General features: G+C 41.8%; 1 protein-coding gene across 1 annotated transcript in view; it reads left to right on the top strand.

The window, feature by feature from the left end:
- fscn2b (fascin actin-bundling protein 2b, retinal) overlaps positions 1-19839 on the top strand; it is a 56693-nt gene that overhangs the window by 4905 nt on the left and 31949 nt on the right. Inside the window, exon 1 of the mRNA XM_074619715.1 lies at positions 1-972. This exon is cut by the window's left edge and continues 4905 nt beyond it. The gene's annotated coding sequence lies outside the window, so the exon portion shown is untranslated. The remainder of the gene's footprint in view (positions 973-19839) is intronic.

Raw genomic sequence — 19839 nt, 5'->3', positions numbered from 1 at the left:
TATTAGAGTTTTTTTTACCACCAGAAAACACCATTATGTATCATCTGGATAATAAATGATATATAAATGGTTTAATAGCTAGGTTAGAGAAATTGCTCTTCACTGTGAAAAATTTAAATATGACAAACTGATTACAATGTAATGGGTCATTAAATCTTCTCATCATATAAACATCAGATAATATATAACCATAAAGTAGCCTAATATGTTACTTATACTTATTTTATCATTCATTCAGTGAATCCAATCGCACAAGGACATGGAGGCCAGCAATAATCATGTTCATATTTATGTTATTTATTTGCACATATATAAAACTGCACAAAATCCAGTCAATGAAAAAAAAACAAGAAATGTGTCAGGAGAGGTCAAGAAGCCACCCAACCCCAGGAGAAAAAACAAAAACAATGACAAAAAAGGAAGAAAGATCTAAACTAACATAATTTTAAAAATACAACAAAAGTTAAACAACAACAAGTACGCAAAATGTGCAGAGAAACCTAACCAAACAGTGGAAAACAATCCAATAAAAACAATGAAATACATACAAAAAACAGTACAGAAACGTATTTTTGTATTTCCATTCACAAAAATACAGGACGATTTGCAAATACGCATAACTTGTGACTTTACACAACACAAATACAAAAATACGTTTGTGGGTAGTGAAATATTTGCAGATCATGGTACATATTTGTGGAATGTCTTCTGTGGGTTACAACTAATAAAGTCTCATAAAAACTTCCATAAAAATCCCCCTCTCTTGAGAATGAGTCTTTTATATGTTGTTGTACGCAGGGAAGCGACGTACGCTCACTACGTAAGTTACGTAAGAGCACGCAAATTACGCAAATTAGGCCCCGCCTCCCGCTGCTGTCAAATGTTTACACCTTTGATGAGAGGATGAAGCGAAAAGGTGACGAAAAGAGAGAAAAACACCTCATTAGAATGAATTGCGGGAACAACAGTCAGGTAAAGACTTGTGTTTTCTCCTCTCCAAGTTTAATGTCAGCTAATAACAGTATTAAGTTGCTGTGCATCTCTCTCTAACTAATGTTAACCATGCTAACCTAGTAGTGATGGGAATTCCGGCTCTTTTTAGTGAACCGGTTCATTTGGCTCAGCTCACCAGGAAGATCCGGCTCTTTCGGCTCCCAAACGGCTCTTCATTTTACCACTTCTGCCTTTTATAATTCAGCCAAATTTAGGACCGTTTTTGCGTCAAATTACTTAAGTAAGTAGCCGTGTAATAAGTGGATAATGTACAGCTAGCGGGTCTTTGTTTACGTTGGGATGCCGTATCGCCCTGTCTGGGTTTATTTCACAACAATGACCAGCTCGCTGTACATTATCCCTTACTTAATGTTAATATTCACTTATCTTAAGATTCTATAGAAAATATTTTATTCAATAAAGGTTTTTTTGTACCTCATTCTGTTCTGTATTGGTCTGCTTACCGACAGATGGAGGGAGTCAAGTCAAGTCAAGTCAAGCCCCCATCACTGAGTCAGTCTGTCTCAGTTTACTCATGTGTTTAGTAGGAGATGTTCTCCCTCCTTTATCTTAATAGCGTCTGAGTCAGGATTTGATTTATTGAAGGTCAGCAATGTTCATTCAATATCTTTTTTGAAAAGACCAAGTAGTATTTGATTGTATGCTTCTACTTGAGGAACAGGCCTCAAATCATGACATTGTCAACTCTGATACCTGCAATGAAACTGACAAATTATTCACTTAACATTTCTGCTTTTCAACTCAGTTCCTGACAACCGTTATAACTTGAGCTTGCCGAGCAGCATTTTTAGCGTTTGCATATAGACCTTTTACTTTTTCTGCTCGTTCGGAAAAACAAAACGTCCTGTATGTATAAAATCATCCACCAGTAACCAAACTGGCTGTTTCCATCAAGCCTGCATTTCCGTTGCTCAATCACCCGACAAATGTTGTAACACTCGTTCAAGACTGTCGTGTTGAGATTGGAATAGGAATGAGGACACCGAGAGGTCGGGTGTAGTGAAACGGAAAGCTTGTGCAAACGTTAGCTGTAACGCAGAGGAATGACGTCACCTCCGTCGCGGTTCACCGGTCTGAACTGGAGAGGAGGTGAATGTGATGTGGAAGGTGAAAGGCAAGAGGAGCGGAGGGGAGTAGGTGAGAAGCTAACGATCTACCCAAAGAGATTTTATAGTTGGACATAAATAGTCGAAATGTAGTGTGTGAAACTCCCTCATCTGGGAATTTCATCGTTCAGTCCAAGCGCTGTCTGCCATTGTGCAAACAAGGCCATTCCTCTTTCACTCTTTTTTCGGCGCCATTCGTTGTGCACAACTTACAATACAGCCTGAACTATTGCTCTCGATCTCATTAGTTGCACACAAGAGCCAGTTGAGGCTATGTGGTCACCAGCAGGAGGGTTTTAACAGGGTTCCCCTACAGGGAAATGTTGAAAATCTGATTACAGATGGGAGATGTTGGAGGTAATCAGGGGAAATGTTAAGAAAATATCATCTGGTTTTAGCTCGCGCTGCCCTACCACCCAGTGACTGTTCACCTACACCACAGGATCCCTAATAAATAAGACTACAACTCTGCACTTCACTTTTATTGTGCATGAGTGTGTGTGTACGTGTGCGACCTCCTCCCATCCTTTGGCACGTGGAACATTTTGCTCTGCTGTTTTTACAAGCCGGGCGTTAAGCTGTCCATCAAATGCCAGGAAAATACCCCGGATCCTTTTCCCCCCTATCACACACACACACACACACACGCACACACACACATCGAAACCACAGTCGCAGTAGCCGCTCCTCTGCCAGAGCTCTTAAACGCGCTGAAACCAACCTCTCCGCTCTTTAAGGCCTCTCTTGTACATGAGCCTTCTCTTTTTACATCTCTCTCATCCGTCCTCCCTTCCACCCATCATTCATCTCTCTCTCTACGTCTCTCCCTAAATATCCTTTCTGCTCGGATACAGGCCGTGTTATAAGGCCAGCAACTGCTGACTAGATGGGCCGTGATACAGCCAGTCTCATCTGGCCTCACCACCTCAGATTGGCTTGTTGGGAGATATGCTTGTAAATGTAAAATACAGCTTGACACGATGTGCCTTTTACAGTCAAAAGAGAGGGTTGTGTGTGCATTCGAGTGTGTATGTGTGTTTTATTACAGTTCAGCCAATATATCAAGTTGAAATGATCTTTATTTAATATTGAATATTGCAGGAAGCATGAAGGTTACAGCTGAATCACCGCCACAGAATACCTGTTTCGCTGTAGATTAATCCTCATGTGAGGGCTGTGTTGCGTCCCAGATTAACAGCTACAAAGCCATTTTGGTCATGCTGTTGTTGTCTGGTGTTGAGTATATGACCTGCAGAAAAAAATGCATTTTGGGAAACAAGCATGTGTTGTGCATTTTTGCCTTTTAATTGTTGGTGTAGAGGAAGAAGAAGACAGGAAATGTGGGGGGAGATAGATGGGATGACATGCAACGAAGGTCCCAAGTCTGACTTGGACCAGTTTAAGCTTTCAGCATCTAATCTGCAGGTGTTTGTGTGTGTCTCGTCCGTGCAGAAGTTGCCATCAATCTCTGATACTGTAGGGGGCACAGTGGACAAATCTACAGCAGCACATAGAAAAACCGCTGTGGCGTTCCTTTATAAAACTTTTTTAAAGTGGCTGTTGTGTGTCGCCATCGTACAACATGCGTTGTTTTCTAGGCTTCTTGCTTTTTTGTTCTTCTGGTCCTTATAAATATGTTGGTAATCTGGTGCTGATGGATCGGGGGTTCCACAGACCAATGAGCCAACCAGCTGCAGGCCGCAATGTTTAACATTTTGTGAGGCCCGCACGTAATCCAACAGCCTTGCCTTTACCCACAATTTTTCAGTCAATGTCCCAAATTTTTCCACACATTACAGTCCTCAGATGGTTTGGTGTCATGATTACCCGTTCAGCCCATAGACTGTTTATAAGAAGAGGATGTAGTCACCTTGATGTCACCCATTGCTTTGTGGACTACGGTTTTGAAGCCTCGAGTTCGGCATTTTGGCATCTTGGTTTTTGGCCGTCACCATCATCGTTTTTTGCAACCAGAAGTGCAATTAGAGGATGGAGCTAAGTACAACCGAACGCTGAATAAGACATTTTTAGGTGACCAAAATGTTGAAATTAACTTTAATGAACTTAAAACACACTGTGAAATGGTAAAACACGGACAACACCCAGATCAGACATCGCCGTGGTAGCGACCTGTCAATAACAAGCTATCCACGGCCTAAAGCATATCCTGCTTTATCGCCTATTTGACTCTAAATGGGACCATAATATACTAAATGAACATCATGCTGTATTGAAGAAGACTTGAAACTAGCGATTGAGACCATAGACTCATGTTTACAATGTTTACTGAGGTAATAAATCCAGTGAGAAGTTGGCTCATTTCCTCATAGACTTCTATACAATCAGACTTCTTTTTGCAACCAGAGGAGTCGCCCCCTGCTGGCTATTAGAGAGAATGCAAGTTTAAGGCACTTCCGCATCGGCTTCACTTTTCAGACCCGGAGGTAGCCATCTGGTTCAGCCAAAATAACAACAATAACCTGTTGTGCTTACTGTGAGTGTTGAATTCAAACAGATAATTACAGATTGCATTATTATATATCTTTTCAGTAGTTCAAATTTTGAATAAAACGTGACAGCCCTGCTCAGTTCAGGCATTTTCATATTCTCTTATTTGATCTGTATGTCAATCCCGAAACATAATATAGCATGTTTTCCAATTGTATCTTTCATGGGGGGCTGACATTTCTATAATTCATTGGCTCAGCAAGGACATTTTAGATATTGTACATTGACATGTATATTGTCCATCAGCAGTTTCAGAACAAAAATCAGTATCGGTCTTGGCCTTCTAAAACTCTGTCAAACCCCTGGAATATCTATACATGTGTGTGCATGAGGGAGAGTATACCTGGGGAGAAAACACTACAGAGAACCTTTGACAAATAAAAGGTGGGAGACAAAGGGGGAGAACTAAAAGGAGGAAAAGCATCACAGGGGCCATGATGGAGAGAAAAACATCAATACTGTGTGCATTTAGAGGAAGTGAGTGAGAAAGAGAGAGACAGAGCCATGGGAGAGAGGCGGGGAGCTCCGCTGAGAGAGAGAGCGAGAAGGAGGCTTGAGAATCAAGAGGGGAAGTCTAAATGAGATTATCTGAAAGAAGTCGGAGACAATGAGAGAGGCATTCAGAGAAACAGACAAAGGGAAGAGTGGAAGGCTTTCTACAAACTGAGCAGGAGAAAAAAAACAAAAAACTCCAGCCTCGTCAGTGCCGTGAATTCGGCTCAAACAGATCTTCAGTTTTGCTTTCAGCGTGGACATAAAGACTTCTAGTCTCCATTAACGTGTGAACGTACAGTAATTAACATCATCATCTTTCCTGCATATGCACATGAAGTAATCCAAGGTGATAGGCTGAAAGACCATACATTAAGATAGACTTTTTAGAAAAGAGGGAATATATATCCCATCTAGCAATGTGCATAAATCTAAGTGGAGTAACCGAGCAAAATCATTCAGCTACTCCTGAGAGAAAAAACTGAATTCAGTGTTAAAGGACAAGGCTCTCTAGGCTTTTTACTCGTATAATATATCTAATTTAATGTGTTAGTCTCGCATACTTTCCAACTTCCTGAACTCACATTGGGTCAAAACTACGTCAATACCGGTTCAGGTCTGATTTTATTCCCACAGGTCTAAGGTCATTTAGAGTTTTACTTGACCAAAGACAAGCTTGATAACATGACATATAAGCATCAAATAAAAAAACAAGGCTGTAATACAAAGGCTTAAAACAAAGTAGAGGAAATACGTGACTGGGCAGCCACCGAATAAGTGCTAACATAAGCTTAACACAAACCGTGGACTGTACGCTACCTAAAGCTGGGCATACACTGTACGATTTTAGAAATGTTGATGTGTAATTCCTACTCCTACTATAGTAGGTAAATCATTTGCGATGTAAAGCCAAAGCTCACGATTGATGTGCTCACACAGTACGGTCATGATCGTCAGCCACGACCCGAGTGCTCACATTGTACGTGTAAAATCGAAAAACACGGCCCGTCGGCCCCTGCAAGGTGCTCAGCGAAGCAAAAGCAGCGTGCAAAGTGCTTCACTATTATTGAAAACGATTACAAATAGCCGCCCCAGGCTGCTAAAGCGCGCTCTGTCTGAGGGGGCTTAAGTCCTAAGCCACATATTCTTGACACGGGTCCACCTGAGCCAATTCAGAATTCTAGTCCCATTTCTTTTAGGTCGGTTTGGGTCCGTGTTGTATTTGACATCGTTAGTCCCTCTCAGGTTGGGTTGGGTCACAGAGGAGCCAATGAACACACCTCCTGGAACTCAACACCATGTTGTGTGGTCCTGTGTAATTGGTTGATCCAACTTCTTGTCGGGAGGTTGTTCAAAAAGAAGCACTGAAACCTGCATGCAACCTTGTGAATTTAAACACTCATTTAGCATTGCACTTCTATAGACAGTTTGAGGACGCTTTCACAAGCCAACATTTAGTCCGTTTTAATGGAACTCTGGTGCGGTTCATTTAGGCGGTTGTGATAGCAGTAATCATACTCTGGTGCGGACCAAAACAACCGGTTCGAGATCGCTTGCGAAACGCGGTATCGGACGGTTTCCAAACGAACCAAAACGCAGCCTTCCTGTTGGGCATTTGTTGAAATGGAAACAGGTAAACGACAGGTTAACATGAGTGGGAGAGGACTGACCTGGACTTCTGCAGAAGTCCGATGTTTGCTTGACATCTGGGTCGAAGAGAACATACAGAATACGCTAAATAAAGTCCACGAAAATAGTGATGTTTATGTCATTGGAGATAAACTGGAGTAGAAGGGATTCGTGCGCACAGCAAATTGTGCCGAATCAAAATGAAAACACGACGGCAATATATCAAAGTCTGTGATTCCCTGCGTAGAAGGGGCAGCTCTCGAGACGAAAAAGATAAATTCGCTCCTTCGTAGACGCCCCTCAGATAGTTATTTTTTTTATTTGGTGCGCTTTAATTGGTGCACTGTGAAACCGAACCAGACTCAATAGAAAGCAAACCAAAAGTCTCAATTTGCCTCTGATTCGGACTAGCCAAACGGACTATGGCTTGTGAAAGCGCCCTTAAAGTACTTTTTTCACATAAACAGTCGTCCTCCCCAAGACCTGTAAACAGACTTTGATATGTAAAATCAGTGGTTCCCCTTTAAATCATCAGGTTAATATAGAAAATGAACATAAACTAAACTCCTAAAGAGAGGTAAGACATAAATGACCCAAAAATAATGAATTTTTTCATTAGCTAGCCGTCAGTTCAGCTAACATCCACATATTCAACCACCTAAAATTAGGTCTCTGAAGCTAGGGCTTGCCATAAGTGTGTGTGTGTGTGAATGTGTGTGTGTGTGTGTGTAGGGTTTTGGTGGGGTCACGTCAACAGACAGTCAGTGATATAATTGCACCTCATTAGTAGTACAGATTGGCGCCTTCCACTCCCTCTCCATTTTCCTCGCTCCGGACGACCCCATAGGACGGCTGCCACTCAAGAAAGTCATTAACCAATCACAGCGTGGTGTTTTGTCACTAAGGGAAAAATAATGATAATCGTAATCCTTGGGATCTCCCGGATAACTCATTTATTTCATTTAAAAGCCAAATTACAGTGCTCAAATGCAGCGGAGGCCACAGTGGCACTCGAAGCCGAGCGTCAGAGAGGAATGAGCGACGTGTCGTGTCTTCATTAACGGTGCGAGGGGGAACCAAAGACTCTGCACGCAATTAATGCAACATCACAGCGCTAACGTTTATCACTCGCCCCCATAGACACACACACACACACACACACACACACACACATATATAGTGAGTGACATAGACAACAGCACACTGCTCATTACTGGTGTGCAGGTCTGGTCTCTATGGTCTAGGTGATGTGATGGGGGCTGTGGGAGCAGCCTCCCAGTTGTGTGACACACACACACCGAGCTTCACCTGCTATAGGGGATCAGGATGAGGGAAACCTCTGATTCACCGCCTTTTATCTCAGGCACATACAGACACACACTCTCTCTCTGTGTCTGTCTCTCACACAAACACACACACACACACACACACACACACACACACACACACACACATGCAGTGGAGTCATATCTTGATTAGGCGGCTTAGGTGGTCCCAGGGAAATACACTCATCCCTGTCTGTCTCCCTGCCTCCCCCTCTCTGGCATGTTGTTATCTCCAGAGTCCAAATGTTTGGAGATATCTTCACACACACCTGATGGCAAACAACCTCAGTTGTCTCCCCGGCCCCGTCCTTCTTCTAAGAGGCTCCTGCAGCCTTGACCGGACCCACAGCCCCGTTTACAAAGGGTCAGCCCCGACACAGAGATTTAGCCCCCGTTTGTCAAAAGGCAGAAACAGAAAGGTAAAATAGGCGGCGAGCTTTTTGCACTTCCAAAATCCTTCTCTGGAAAATTGGATTCCTGACAAACTGAGGAACTTCATTTGCATTTTGTCACAAATGACAATGTATTCTACTGAATAGTGGCTGCCATGCTAGAGAAGTATATGAAATGAATTTCCTCTTTGCTCATAGAGGCCTGTTTTTATTCATTGAAGGTGTGTTAATGGTGAGATTAACCTAGTTTATCTTATTCATATGCTATGACTGTATGACCAGAAAACCTGCTTGTGTAAAAATGTAAGCAAGATGGATCTTACATATAATTCATATAATTATAAGTCAAGTTTATCTGGAGGATATCTAGAGTTGAACTACATCTGGGTTATAGGTTAAGCTCAAATTCAAACTAAATGCTTATGCATATATCTATTTGATGGGTAGGAAAAATACGTTCCACAATATCATGAGCCCAAGCCATTTAAATTGACATTATGCAGCTGTTTAATACAATTATAGGGACAGTGGTGGTAGAAATGTTCTCACTTTGCACACAAAATAAGCATGGATTTATGACACGTGCACACCGGACAATTTTGTTTTCCACCACCGTGCGTATGTTAGTGAGTCAGAATCATTCTAAATTGACAGGCGTGCGCTCCATTTCTCTATATAAAGAAATACGTTTGCCTACAGGCAGCGGCGACGGATTCATTTCAGAATTTCAGTGTGTGTGTGTGACACTGTACATTTCATAACACAAGACAACTTTAATGCTAATTTCTTCTCTGCTCCGATCACCTACAGCTGATCTGAGTGCATCCACCGTCACTGTCTCTCTCTCTCTCTCGCTCAACCACACACTCGCTTCACACATTACCTTCTCTTGTACCAACGACCAATGTGGATTGCACTTAAACCCGACCATGGCCATTTTCACACGGTACTGCGAGCATCAAATTGTTTCTCGCAATGCAGGACAGGGCCGTAAAGTGTGGGGTCCAGTGGCTCCTTGGATCCCCTACTTGCGGTGCCCTTGCTTAAACTGGACATATACTGTACGATTTTAGAAATGTTGTTGTGTAATTCCCACTCCTACTGTACGAGTAGATCGTTTTCGATGTAAAGCCAAAGCTCACGATTGATGTGCTCACACTGTACGGTCCGATCATCAGCCACGACCTCAGTGCTCACACTGTACATGTAAAATAGAAAGAAAAAAAAACACCGCTGGTCGGCCCCTAAAGGCCGTTCTGGCTGTTGACAGTTGTCAATAAAGATTTGTTTGAAAGCTCCGAGGCAGGTAAAGTTTGTTTGCTAGCAGAGGGGCACAACGCTAACAAGGCAGAAACGTGGTGTTTTGATCGTCTTTGCTATCCTGTCTGCTGAAATGTCAAAAAATGGCTTATCCATTTTGCAGAGAGAATTGGAGGTAAGCTAGCTACGTTTTGCTATGTCTATTGTAATCTATTCAAACTCTACATTGTTAACTTGATCGCTACGCTCGGATTACTGTCTAAAAGAGGAGAAAAAAGGCACTGACGTTGGGGAATCGGCTCGTGGCTCTGCTTCAACTGTGTGAGAGCTTGTGGACGGCCGACCAAAATTTCGGACATGTTAGAAATTCATCCAACTGTCTGACGGCCGGTCGGGAGGAGTTAATCGGTCCTCGGTACCCCCTGTACACTGCACGCCAAGCGACGCCCGACGAAGCTGAAATTTGGTCCGACTCTAAAATGAGTCGTGTGGCTCAAAATTCGGGTCACAAACGGGCTAAAATCGTGCAGCGTATGCCCAGTTTTAGAGGTGTGTCATGGAGAAAGCAGTGAATTTGAAACAAGGCCCCTAAAGCAAAAAAAGCAGAAGAATTTTAATGACTGAACGTTGGCTACATATGAGCAATTTCATGGCACTAGAAATTGGTGGGAGTAGTCGATCATTATAGGACAAGTCAATAAAAAATGGTTTCTAATTTCAAAAATGTTTTTAATTTGCTCACACATTTCCATCTGTGTGGGAGGAGAAGTGATGAAGACATGCTTACTCATGATGAAATCAACATATACTATTTATTACAAAGCAATCACCCCAGAAAGTAGAAGGTATTTGGTTAAATAAGATGAGTGTATATTTTTTACATGAAATGCCTCTTTAGTTTAGTTAATAAGCCAGAAGCGTTACATTTTATCAGTGATAAAATGACAGGTGCATCTCACAAATTACTGCCAAAGCTTTCAGAGCTGTTGGCCCAACCACCTACAAAGACAGTACAGAGCAGCGTGATCACCTCTCTTCTGTCCCTGTTACTAGGCTTTCTTTCCTTTACACTTGGCGGGGACAGCAATCGAAATGTAGGTGCTCACATTGGTGTCATGTTGAACACGATGGTCCTAGAAAAGATAAACACAGCCACACACAGAGGAGTTTCTCGTCAGTTATGCAGATAGTAAAGTACGTTATAAACCAGCTAATCCACACAGTATGCAAAACACAACTGACACTTGTGTTTATGAGTGTTTGTGAAGGGAGATGTCTCCTCACACCTCGACCTTTTTTAAAGATCAGTCAATAGAAACGACTGCATGACTTGCGATGTCCTCCTTCCCTTCAGCAACAGGCCGTCCACAGGCAAATTCAGATTAGTTAAGTCACGCTCAGTGTTCTGTCAAACTTCAGCACAAATTAGACCACAATTCTCCATGATATTGGTCTTTGGTCAGTATGAAAATGAAGGAAATATGACAAGCACTTAAATGTAAATGTTTTAGCACCACATTTTAACTGTGAATTTTCATCTCCCACAGACTTTTCATATTTATACAGACCTGTAGAGTGTTTCATAAAGCCCCTCAGTTTCAAATCTTATATATTTCTCTATTTGATACCCATGACTAAATAGGCAACAAGCTTATATGTATTATCTATTAACACTTGAACCTTAATGAAGTCAACGTTTCTGTAGGTGGCGCGCTTACCTTTGTCTGTCCAGTCATGGCTGCTGTCATTGCTCATGATAACTACCTATTCCCTGTATAACTGTGACCCATCCCAGGGGCTGACTCCTTTAAAGTCCACTTTTCAAGATCAAATACATCATACATGCATCATATCCGGTTGACAATGTCTGTCCTTATTGTAACACAGATTCACACACATCCTGCGTATTACGTAGAGCTCTAATTATCTCAAAACCGTCATTTCAAATAGTGTGTTTGTGCCGTCCTTGACACCACAGGCCACTTCTTGGTCAAAGGTAAATGTACGACAGCGTATTAGGGCCATTGTAGGTGAAAAATTAAATTACGGACCCGCAGGAGGGAGGGTAATATTCTGAGAAAAAAACTCAGAATTTCCGAGATTAAAGACTTAAATTCTTTTTCTCGTAAATTTACCAGAAAAAACTCACAAATTTGCGAGATTATAAAACCATAAATTTACGAGGAATGCAAAACTGTGGTAACGCCAGCCACCATCTGAATTTCATTGCTCCTAAAGTAGTGTTATTATGGTAAGCACGGCCTCTGAGCGAGGCGAAGGTCCTGAAAGATAAATACACACCATTTCTTTCATGTTCTCTCTGTGTTCTTTTATGAATATACTGTAAGTAAATACTAATATTGTAGAAGTTAAAGGAAAGTAGAGACAAACAACTTCTCTCTTTGACTACACAAAGGCTTGTCATTCATTTCAGCACAGCTAACACTAAAAACCAACCGTTACACACTGAGGCTTTTAACTGTCACTGTGTCAGTGTGACGGGAAAACAATACCAAAAAGGCACATAACACAACCGCTTGTGTTAAACCACAGATTATGGTGAATTTTGTCCTTTAAAGTTTTTAAAGTATTTTGCACTCTCCAACTCTCTCACATTACTGCAGTTTTTTTCTTGTAAATTTGCCACTTTAATCTCATGTAATTTCACAGTTTTTTTCTCGTAAATTTTAATTTTAATCCCGGAAACTCCAAGTTTTTTCTTGGAATATTACCCCCCCTTCCCCGGCTCTGTAATTATTATTTTTTTTATTACAATGGCCCTGATACGCCATCATATAAATGAAACCCACAAAAAGTGTGACTAACATAAGCTGGTTTTCTTCCTGTTTGCTGCCTGAACATGCTGCTCATCACTATGTAGGTTGTTATCGGTTATGTAAGGGATAATGTACAATGACCGGCTCGCTGTACATTATCCAGTTTATTACACGGTTACTTAAGAAATCAATAATTTAACACAAAAATTTTCCTCCAGAGTCCGAGATCAGAACTGCGTCTATTACACTGGTCTATTATACATAGCAGCGGTCTGCTATAAAGAAATAACAGGCCGTAGAACACCGTGATCAGCCAATCACAATCGAGTATTCAACAAAGTCGTGTAATAAATGTATATGTTTGCCATTAACCTTGTACATTATTTGCCAGCTGTCAGTCACATGTAGAAGTGAAATATCACCACACATACTGTATTATGGGCTGTAGTTTATCACTACTTTTACCTCAACACATTAAGAAATTACAGAACACAATACACAGGAATATTTATGGCTAAATGGGTGTTGGTAAATTCAGCTTTCACATGAATATCCAACCATAATCCTCACTGTACACAGTTACACACACACTACTTTGTGTGACAGTAAGTAAACCGTGGTGAGCAAATTCCTGCAGTTGACGGCAAGGTGCAACGAGACTGAAGGATGATTGACACGAGTACACACAAACACACGCACACACATACACTATGTGCACACATTGTCTCTTTCTGTCTCACACACACACACACACACGCACACCACTGATCTGCTCGAATGGTCTCTGTTCAGCACGCAACGGCTGTGCTATGTGCTTTTTATTTTTCTTACTCCCGTATAGTTGACTCATGCTCCGCTGCCTGTGTGTGTGTGTGTGTGTGTGTGTGTGTGGGGGTGTGTGTGTCGAAACGCTAACAGAGTTCACTCTTCTCATATTCACAATAACTGATGATGTGGTGTGATCGGTGACTGTAGCCAAAACTATTGCAGACAGGTTTCAAGATGAGTTAGAGGAGGAGCTGTTCAATTTTTCAACTGACTGGCTGTTGAAAGCCGGAGCTGCTTGTATAAATACACGACTGCGCGTCGCAGACACACTCGCATGTATGTACAGGATCAAATATACACATGCACGCAGACTTGTAGCAAAAAATAAGTAAAGGCATCACAAAAATAATTCCCGCTACATCATCCTCATCCTTTTGTTTTGCCGGTTTAGTTCACACACACACACACGGACAGGGGCAGGTATATCATGCATTCTGGGCCTACAGTGCCAAGGCGCTCAGTAATTGAAAACAGGGCTGAATAATCTGAAGAGAATGACAGCCCTGAAAGATTATGTGAACTCAAACATTAACACAATTAAGTGTGTGAGCACTGGAGTATGTCGCAGCATTAGACACTGTCTTAATAGTCCCCCAGCACAAAGACAGAGGAATGTGTGTGTGTGTGTGTGAGAGAGAGTGCATGCATGACAACCCATATCACCATGGTGCGATGAAGAAAGACCAGAAGCAAAGCCCATTTTAAAGCACCAAATGTTGCAAAACAAAGAAATATGCTGCCTTGTTTTTCCTCTGTAATATCAGTTTGATTACAAAACCAGAAATTCAAGCCGACTTCTCCTGACCCGTGTGAAGGAAGGGGGGAAAAACACACTGATAACAAATGGTGTTATTTTTTATAGCAGTGATCCGGTTGTTAAAGACAGACGCTTTATCAGACAGTGAGCAAATGATTCAATTGTCTCCCGGTGATTCCAACGCCTTAGCAACAGCCGCCGGGTCGGCGTGGCGACGGCCCAGTTCTGATTTATCTAGCGGGCTACACTCAGGTGCTGTTTTGTTAACAGGATTGCAGCCATTTATAACTGTGTTTCATTACTGTACTAAGAGCCGATAAGATGATCACTCACGCACACACACACACGCACACAAACATTCGCACACACAGAGGCGCTAATTCAATCCGCTGACAGGGAAACACGACAAACAACATCCATTATGGCCTTAGAGCTAATTGGTAATGGGGGGGGAGGAGGGAGGGAGGTGGAGGTGGTGGTGGTGGTGGTGGTGGAGGGAGGAAGCCGGGGTTTGGTGGGGGATTTCTACAATGAGGTGCACCTCCGAAGAATATATCCTCTATTTTTCACCACCTATTGTTTGCAATTATTCATCAACATGTATCGCTTTACACCTAAAAACTGGACCTTTTCATACACAAGACACGTCTCCTATTTATTTTTTTGAAGAAAGCTGTTGCCAGAAGGTAAAGTAAAAATGAAAATACCTGCCAATAAACCAAACGCATCCATGTGACCGGCAGCAAACTGTAAGCCCAAAACAAAGATGGCATCTCGGCCCCAGGTGGCATCAAACTACTGGTGACATTTAATAATTCCCTCTCTCCCGTGAACCCTCACCCCCTCCCTCCTCCGTCACCTGACTCACTATTACAATTAGAGATAAATCTCCTCCTATAGGCTACGCAGGAGAAACAGTGTGTGAGAGAGAGAGACAAGGTGGTGATGAATTACCGTCATTCATGCAAAGACAAGATCTTTTAGGATTCCTGGCTTTGGCTCTGTTTATTTACTTCCTCCATCACACCACATCAGCAACAGAGTGATGGTGGATGAATGGCTGGAAAGGGAGGCAGACCGTCAGACAGATGGAGTTGCGGGGAGAAATACATAAATGCCAGTGGAGGTGTTTTTTTAGAAGAGGAGAAGGAAAAAATTTGAATAAAGAGAGAGAGGGGAGGAGGAAAAAGGAAAGAAAAGCGCAGCGGGGGAAGGATTTGAATGCCCGAGGAAGAGAGGCAGATAAACAGATAGAGGCGAGTAGAGACAGAAGAGGCAGGGAGCGATGGAGGAGCAGATTTAGAGGCCAGGAGATAAGAGGAGAGATAAAAGCTTGGAGGAACAGAAGGAGGGAGGGACGGGGCTGCTGCAGCGTACAATGTTTACATGCACCAATACGTTGTTGAACATGTCTGCTTACTTATGTCATTAGACGGAGCGACTGAGTACGCACACGCACAGCGGATGATGGCAGGTACCGAGACACACACACACACACACACACACACACGGAAACAAGCAAGAGCAGAAGACAGTGATGACATGTTGGTAAAACAAAAGTACAGGTATGTGTTTTAGCAACTGGATACACCCTTTTCATGTTGGCAGATCCTAATCCTGTGCAAAGGTGTGTGTGTGTGTCTGTCCCTACCTTATAAGCAAGCCTATACTCTCATAAAACAATACAAAAAACTCAGACTTTAACACCATTTATTTCTTTAACGCATTAACACAACTTAAGATTTTAAGTTGTAGCGTGTTTTTAAAGGTAGGGTGAAGACACTGGTATATGAAACTAGAAAAAACCTAAGGAATCCATTGGTACCAACCATGTCATACTAAGGAGGCTACCAAGGAAGCTAAATAACGCTCCAAACTTGCGCTAAATTTTGGCGAGGAAAAACTGGCATGGTCACTTTCAAAGGGGTCCCTTGACCTCTGACCTCCAGATATGTGAATGAAAATGGGTTCTATGGGTACCCACGAGTCTCCCCTTTACAGACATGCCCACTTTATGATAATCACATGCAGTTTGGGGCAAGTCATAGTCAAGTCAGCACACTGACACACTGACAGCTGTTGTTGCCTGTTGGGCTGCAGTTTGCCATGTTATGATTTGAGCACATTATTTATGCTAAATGCAGTACCTGTGAGGGTTTCTGGACAATATTTGTCATTGTTTTATGTTGTTAATTGATTTCCAATAATCAATATATACATATATTTGCATAAAGCAGCATATTTGTCCACTCCCATGTTGACAAGAGTATTAAATACTTGACAAATGTACCTTTAAGGTACTTTTTTAACAGATAATAAATGTGCAATTAATTTGCGATTAATCACGATAAAATATTTTTAATCGATTGACAGCCTTACAAAAAACATATACACAGATAAATAAATGATAAAAATGACACTTATATTCAGGTTAGTACATTTCTTTCTCTTCTCATGCAACACCGTCTCACAAAACTTCATGAAATCCAACACTTTGGTCCAAACTGAAACTCTTCAACTATCAAATTGATTGCCGTGAACTTTTTGTACAGACCAGGCGGCAACCAGAGCATGATGTCAATACGGCATGATGTTCATTTACTAAATAAACATCATGCTGTATTGAAAAAGACTTGAAACTAGCAATTGAGACCATAAACTCATGTTTACAATGTTTACTGAGGTAATAAATCAAGTGAGAAGTAGGCTCATTTCCTCATAGACTTCTATACAATCTGACTTCTTTTTTTGCAACCAGAGGAGTCGCCCCCTGCTGGCTATTAGAGAGAATGCAAGTTTAAGGCATTTTTGCATTGGCTTCACTTTTCAGACCCGGAGGTTGCCCACTGGTTACACAGTGGAAATTGGAAATAACATGAAATGCATACACTGCACATGGGAGATCATATGCAAAACTGGTGGTGGGCTGCTGTAAAACCTCTCTCTCATCTCAGGGAGTTTCCAGGCTGGAGTTTCCAGGCTGCTGTAAGTTCTCATAAACATGGTCAGTAGCCGGACTGCGTATCACTGTGTCCAGTGTGTCATAGTCAGCAGACATGGAGTTGATATCCAGAGCCATGTAGAAGTCACTGTCTGGGTTGGGAGGCCCAGGGACTGAATCAACACATCTCCTCTTTTTCTTCTTCTTCTTCTTCTTTAATTTGACGACTAGTATAGCCACCATCATTGTAATTACCAATCCGATGCTAACACTGGCTACAAGCATTACAGAGAAGGACGTAAACCTGCTTTTGCGTTTATTGAAGAGTTGGTCCGTGGAGTTCTGAGCATCACTTCCATGCGTCTGAGTCGGTACACTGTCCTCCTTTGATCCACTGTCAGAGATTTCAGACACCACACTGTTTCTGGGTCGTCTCTGGACTTTGAGATTGACAGCAGACGAGGGGAGATCTTTGTAGCCAATCATGGCGCAGACATAACTGCCCGTATCCTCATCACTGATTGAGTCGAAAGACAGGTAGGGGGAGTTTGCTCTGCTGTCATTTAATTGCAGTCTGTTCTTGTACCAGATATAGCTTGGGTTGGAGTTCAGATTTGCAGCGCAGGTGGAGACACAAGTCAGCATTATCCTCTGACCCTTCATCACTGTCCAATCTGCAACAGGCACATCCGGTCCCCCAACAAGCTTCTCCAATCGGATTCTCACAGGAGATGCAAAAATATTGAGTCTCACACCAGGTACACCTTCACATGTCACGCTATCACCTGTAACATTTCTAAAATTGTATACAAAATAGTAAATGGATGCGTCCGTCTTTTTTAAATCTCTAAGTTTAATCGTGCAGTCATTGTTTCCACGCTCAAGGTAGTTCATTCGCAGCGAATAAGCGAGCATCTCTTTCAAGGGTTGAAGTTTCATTTTGGGGTTCACTTTTTTGGACCATCCTGATATTGAGATGATCTGACTATTATTGGGAAAAGAGCAGGGAAACTCTACGAATGAGCCCATTACGCCACAGGTTTCTCTGTGTTTGTAGGTCACACACCTGGGTGATGATAGTTGAACTGCAATAAAAAAAATAAACACAAAGTGCACAGGCATTAAATGTTTGCTTGATTAACACTCTTGGTTGCCAAGAGCTTTCTAACAATAACAGCAATAATGTGATGCAGACCTGTACCTGACACAGGAAACAGCACCAGAAAGAGTGCCCAAAATACACTTCCTGCTGCCTTCGCCCCCATCGGTGCTTCAAATGCCCTGTACCAAAATCGACAAAGAAAATGAATATGAAGGGAAATATACTATATACACTCTTATGTCAAAACAACACATATTTTAGTAGTTTGGGGTAAATCTCTTGCAAAGAAATGATACATTTGGCATCCACAATTTAGAAATGTTGATAAGTGAAGATAAACAGTTTAAGTAACACAAAATATCACAAAGTTTTAACATTGCTTAAGAGTAAATAACCGCTTTTTTCTATCATATTATATACATATTACATGGTTATTTGTTTTTCTCTGTGATATTAAGCTACAAAGAAAATACAGGGTTCAATTCAGATTCAGACCTGTCGTCTTCAGTAACTTATCGACCTCTTAAAGGCAGTGCAGGATTGTAATAAATAACATAAATGATCACACTTACAGCTTAGACAGTCGTGCGGTCCGGTCAGTGATCATGACAACAGCATCGCAGGTTTGAGGTTTAAGTTTAGTTTAATGATGCGGATGTGGAAACTCCCACATTCACACTCCCCACCCACAACCTCAATCACCATTACTCTTAGATTATTAAAAGGAGGTCATAAGCAGCACATATATGGTTCTTAACAAAGTGCTACTGATGTTCAGACAAACGAATGACCCAAATTTGACTTGATGAAGAACCATCAGACATCAAAAGTGTTCTTCTTTATTCATGGTATATCTCTACCCACCTGCTGAGAGAAGTGTGTATTCCCTCTTTTATCATTGTCTTTAAGAATACATTAAATTAATTCTAAACATTTTCTAAACATTTATAATAGAACGCTACACACTATAGCCTAAATGTTAAACCATAGTAACAGCCTTAAATGTCACCCTACAAAAGTTGTTGGCCAATTTGGGCAGAAAATCTATTCCAGTTAGTCACTCCTAAGGCCCAGACGCACCAAACCGATATCAAAGAACTAGTGGCGATGAAGACCGACCGTTGCGTCACCTCACGTCGCCCGTCTTGGCCAAAAAGTTGCACTCGAACACACCGCAAAGACTACAGCCAATGGCCAACTAGCACATACGTCCTGAGCCAACATGAGAGGAAATAACTCCATACCAGCAGGTAGCGGTAGTCTGTATTCGTCATCCAAAAAGGGAAACCGGAAGACCAAGGACGGCGTATATATAAGCCGTCGTTATGATACATACATGAAACAAAGCGCCATTTGTCGACTAGCTTTGGTGCAGAATCATCAAGTGTAACTGAGCCTATTCTGTCGTTACATTCATCACCTGCTGCTGACAAGTCTGGCAACCCTGCACTCCAGACTCAGACCACAGTGGTGACAAGTCATTTCGGCTTCCTGTGTGACATTAGAAAACTCTTGTTGTATTGAGTTTTCATGTATAAATGCCTGAAAATAAAAAAATGTGAGGGTTTAAAAAGATCCCATCGCTGTGCAAAAAAACATTATCATTTGAACACTTGAAGCAACTACTTACTGCACTTACTTAGCTGTGAAAAATATTGAACTCGTTACGCTCATGTGGCGGATATGCCTCCTTACCCACAACATACTG

The sequence above is a fragment of the Sebastes fasciatus genome, chromosome 20 (genome assembly GCF_043250625.1).
Source record: "Sebastes fasciatus isolate fSebFas1 chromosome 20, fSebFas1.pri, whole genome shotgun sequence".
NCBI lineage: Eukaryota > Metazoa > Chordata > Actinopteri > Perciformes > Sebastidae > Sebastes > Sebastes fasciatus.
The sequence above is the reverse complement of the archived record's forward strand: the minus strand, read 5'-3'. Positions and strand labels throughout refer to the sequence as shown.